The sequence below is a fragment of the Limulus polyphemus genome, unplaced genomic scaffold (genome assembly GCF_000517525.1).
Source record: "Limulus polyphemus unplaced genomic scaffold, Limulus_polyphemus-2.1.2 Scaffold5, whole genome shotgun sequence".
Lineage (NCBI taxonomy): Eukaryota > Metazoa > Arthropoda > Merostomata > Xiphosura > Limulidae > Limulus > Limulus polyphemus.
Genome location: NW_013665615.1, coordinates 1,268,497 through 1,273,609, shown reverse-complemented (window position 1 = coordinate 1,273,609; position 5,113 = coordinate 1,268,497). Strand labels below are relative to the sequence as shown.

The following is a 5,113-nucleotide window of genomic DNA, read 5'->3' as shown; positions in this document are numbered from 1 at the left end:
TTAGAACAAATCATGGTCAGAAGCCAATTAAAAAGCCAATCTTCGAAGCCACTTCAATATTGCCCTACATTGTTCGATTCGTCATAAAATAAGATGTATTATGATACATTTGCAGAAAATATAATAAAATCTCAAGTGTCAGAGTAATTTAGTAAACGTGCTCGGATTAAGTCAGTTTGCTTGTTCTGTAAGAGGCAAAGTAACAAAAGAAAGCTGAGTTTTCGCACAAATGAATGTAGGAAACGAAATTTTAATACCATTTCTGTTTTCCTTGATAGTTTCCTGTTAAGTTTCTCAAGTGTTTATCTCAGACTTCTCTAATATACCAGGTGATCCTGTTTTACTTAGAGACAAACATCTTTTTTTTATTAAACATATTTATAATACATTTTCATAAATTTTATTGTTTGTTTTTTGTTATTAAATGCAAAGCTGCATAATAGGCTATCTGTACTGTTCCCACCACAGGCATCAAAACCTAGTTTTTAGCTTTATAAACTTTCAGACTTACCACTGTGCCACTGGGAGACATTTTCATAGCGAGATCTGTATAGGAATTTTATATTTATTTACAGCAAAACCGTCCCTAATTTTGAATGTTAAACCAGAGAGAGAAGGTAGTCAGTCAGAAGCACCCTAACCCCCAACATCCACTCTTAGAGATTGGTTGTCACTCCTATAACACACCTACAGCTTACAGTACAGGGAATATTTTGTGGTATCGCTCCAAAATCATAACGATAGAACCGAGTTTTGATACCCATGGTGGGTACGGCACAAATAGCCCAATGTGCAGCTTTGCGCTTAACTACAAACAAACAAAGCTCAGAAATCAAGCTCTACCATAGAGACAAACCGCGCTTCTCCATAATGGGATAAGACTGTCTGCGTTACATTATTTTTAATTTTCGATTTAATATTCTATGTATTCTTAAAAGTTATAGAATGACAAAATACCTAACTATTTTATGAGAAACACTTTTTATTTTACTTTCAACTTCACTGAATACTGTTTAATATACTTAGTCATTCAATTCGCATATTTAGACATATCATTGCTTTTACTACACATGCGTTTGACATTTTACGAATAGCGAATAGATATTCTGAAAATTGTTTTAGCGTGTTTTCTTAACAAAGTTCTCGTCTAAAAATAACAAATCAACATATATTAGGAAATATTGTATGTTACTTAAACAAACTTAAATATCTAAATGTATTATTATTGTTCCTATTTATAATAAATTTTGAGAACAAGAAGAGTGCATAGGAATATAGAATATGTTATCAGGGATAGCCTGGGAGGTACAAATTGTGCCTTGTTATCCGTATTTTAAAGAAATTCTAAGTGAAAAAATGCATGTATAAGAACATATTTTGTGTTATCAGGGACAGCCTTGAAGAACCAAACCGTCCTTTGTTTTTAGTACGTTATATTATAAAAACTTGAAACCATTTTTTCATCGCTTTATTGTGTTTTTTTTAAAGGCATAAAATAGTAACACCTGTTTATCAGTATTTATATAATGATTGTGTGTGCATGACAAGGACATGCTAACATTAGCAAGAAAATCAAATATACGAATTATTTTTCCCTGTGTTTTCCTCGTTTCGACAATACATTCTTATCACTTGGTATGGGTGTATTTAGCTGAATTAAAAGTAGTGGCTGAAGACGACGATACCATATAGATATAGATTACCACGTGTGTGACTACTAATATCCATAAAAATAAATTATTTTAATGCTACTTCATCTGTGAGAACATTTGAACTTTAGGGTAATCGATATTTGAGTATATGTCATAAGGTAAAAAATGAAAATAAATTTGTCTTTTTCCAGATATTGTAACTGTAATATAACGTGTGATTTATTTTATTAATATTTTTTGTCGTTGGTATGTTTTATTTAAGGTTAGAAAATTATTAAACTTATATGATATCTTCATTTTACGAAGAAGGAAGTCAGTAAGTTAAATATTACAGACAAAAACAACAACAAAAAAAAACAAAGTAAATAGTGGTTGTGATTGGCTGTTGTGGTTGCTATGTCATCAGTATTGACTGTAGCTATGACATAATACTCTCTACTTTTAGGTAGTCTCGTCTCCATTCGCGCTGTTAAACTGGAAAAACGTTCCATCGCTACTGTTCTAATGCGGGATAGAGCCGGTTTCACGTTCCAATAGAATCATCACGTGTCTAGTTGTAATAAGAACATAACAGTGATTTACAATTGTTGGTAAGCTCTGATATAAATATCCTACTTACCAAGCAGTGATACTTGCTAGATATAATTTTTTGTTCCTTCCGCGGTTGAGTTAACAATCTTTAGCGAACTTAGGCAACACCTGTACTGGCTGAGTTTGAGAGTCAGTGAAGACTTTAGAAAGTGTGACGCAAGCTTATCTTCCAAGTAAACAGTGGAGCAAAACTAAATTGTGGTATGCCTTTTTTTATTAACGTTTACTTCTTGGTTTATTTTTTCTCTCACAACCTGCACAACAGATAGTACTTGAATCTATAACTTATTCTCAAGTTGAATATAATCAATGATTTTTGTTTTTAAATTTGAGATTTATAAGCCAAGCTGCATAATTGTAATAGATAACTACAATAACATTTCTTTTGTTTTCAAACCTGTTATTCTAATTACATATGTGTGAAACAGGTAAAAAGTACAATGATTTTATTGTACTGAAATCTTTGTATTTTTGTACCTTCACATACACAAAAAATCAGTAATTAGAATTTGGAATAATCTGAATTTCAAATATGTTAGCAATAATTTATTATCCTTTTTACTATAAGTCATTCTTTATTCATTTTTTCTACCTTATGTACGTATTTTAGTACGAACGTTGAAGAACTCAAAGAAGAAACAGGTCAACTTAAATAATGATAACGTTTTAGAGCAATCGAGATATTGCAATTAAACTTGATATGAAAACAATGCAAAGCGATTTTATTAGCGCAATAGTATATAGATAAACAGACATGAAAATATATGACAATTTCATGATATTCAATTTGCCACAGCTTGTATTATTTTTACAACTTTGGGTTTTTGTTAGAGTTGTTAGGGTATTATACAAGTACAATCTTTCATTTAAGTGACAATTCGTTTTTTGAGATAACTATGCCTTGATGTTCATGATTGAGGATTTTTGTCTGTTCAAAATATTGTTTCATGTTAACTTGAAGATGTCTACAGTTGTTACATTTATTTATTATTCTCTCTCTATATATATATATGTGTGTGTGTGTGTGCTTTTTATCCTGAATTCTTTAGGTTTTAAACACGCTTCAAGGTTTTTTTCTGAAAAGCATTTCAAATTTATTTGATAGAAATGCTGTGAAACCATCTTTTTCGTGGTGGCATTGCTCAAACGCAGAAAATGCAATTTTGCATATATTTAACAAGTGGAAAAATTAATTTAAAAAACTTAAAGTGTAGGAATGGGTGCACCAAAAGTGAGGAAACAATGTAGGAATGAGCATGGTGTATTAAAACTCTATCTGTACAACCTCACTAGGGGGTATGCCTAACATACAATTGTTTGTCCCTCTACATCAGTATTCCCAGCATCACAGACAGTTTTTATGAATGAATTGCCTTTTTAAAAACAGTTATTAGACTTTATAAAAAAACGTTGAGGCTAGTTTTGTCATTCCAATCGAATAACTAAATAGAAGATATATATAAAAAAGTTAAATCTACTACATTTCAGAAAGTAAAAGAAATGTGATCTTATACAACTTCTCATTCTGGAACGTAGTTAATTTAAGTAACATCTTCTTTCCAAAATATGATTTTTTTTAAATAAAGGAGAAAAAACATTAATTAAAGTTACACACCAGTAACAGTTGTGCACTTCTCTTTCAATTGCTTGCTTTAAGCTACAGCATTCATCACACTACCATACCAATAACTGCTGTGCACTTCTGTTTCAAGCTACATTCATCACGATTACACACCAGTAACGTTTGTGCACTTGGTTTCAATTGCTTGCTTCAAGCTACATTTATCGCAGTTACACACCAGTAACGGTTGTGGACTTCTGTTTCAATTGCTTGCTTCAAGCTAAATTCATCACATTTCCATACCAGTAACAGTTATTCACTTCTGTTTCATATAATACAATACATGTCAGTTTCATCATAATACGATTAAAATGTGTCGTTCATAGTTGAATTCAGTTAGTATGTTCATATTTGATTTAGTTACTATTATTAGTTTAGAAAAAAGATTTGAAAGTTGTGATTCTTAGTGAAATTTGCAGTTCACTAGTGGTTACCTTATATTATTGTTTCTGAATAACTCAAGTATATATGTAAGATATAGGAGTTGCGGTTAATCAACTCATAAACCAAAGAATCGAACTCTTAGTGCATAATTAAGTGGTATCCCCGTGTGGTTTAGCAGTATGTCTGAAGGCTTATAACGCATGGTGGGCAGAGCACGGATATCCCATTTTGTATTTTTGTGCTTAACAACAAACAACTGCTAAATGGCATTAGAAAGCTAAAGGTTAAATCAGCCTTTTGTTATTCATAGATAATAACAATAAAAACAAACACAATGTACATAAATATTCGCCTTTTATACGCATTTCTTGCAACAACTTTGTAACCCCAATTACTGACCATGGACAAGATCAGGTAACGTTGCCTAGATAATTCTCGTTGAAAGCAGAAATGAACTACATTGTTGTTTAAACCACAACATCAACAGAAATTCCTAGAAATTACTCTGAATGGGCATTTCTTTCATTGGTAGCGATTATCTAATAAATTCAAAGCAATCTAATCTTAAGTTAAACTTAATTAGAACGCGTTTTGACTTAAAACTAAGCAAACGTACCAGGTGAAACAAGGTTAAATTAGACATACTTGTAAACTTCTCTTATCAATTAATGTTATGTGTTGCTGTTAACTAATAACAAGAATATTCAAAAGTAACTACAGCTACAGTAAACAAAGTAGAAAAAAATAATTACTAAAATCGAAAAAGAACCACGATTACCTTAAACTAAAGGAACAAAGGTTTGTTTGTTTGTTTTGAATTTCGCCCAAAGCTACACGAGGGCTATCTGCGCTAGCCGTCCCTAAT

The 5,113-nt window shown here is 31.4% G+C and overlaps 1 pseudogene; it reads left to right on the top strand.

Moving 5' to 3' along the window:
* The first annotated feature begins 2,131 nt into the window (after positions 1-2,131).
* Positions 2,132-5,113, top strand: part of LOC106474483 — a 13,810-nt pseudogene continuing 10,828 nt past the window's right edge.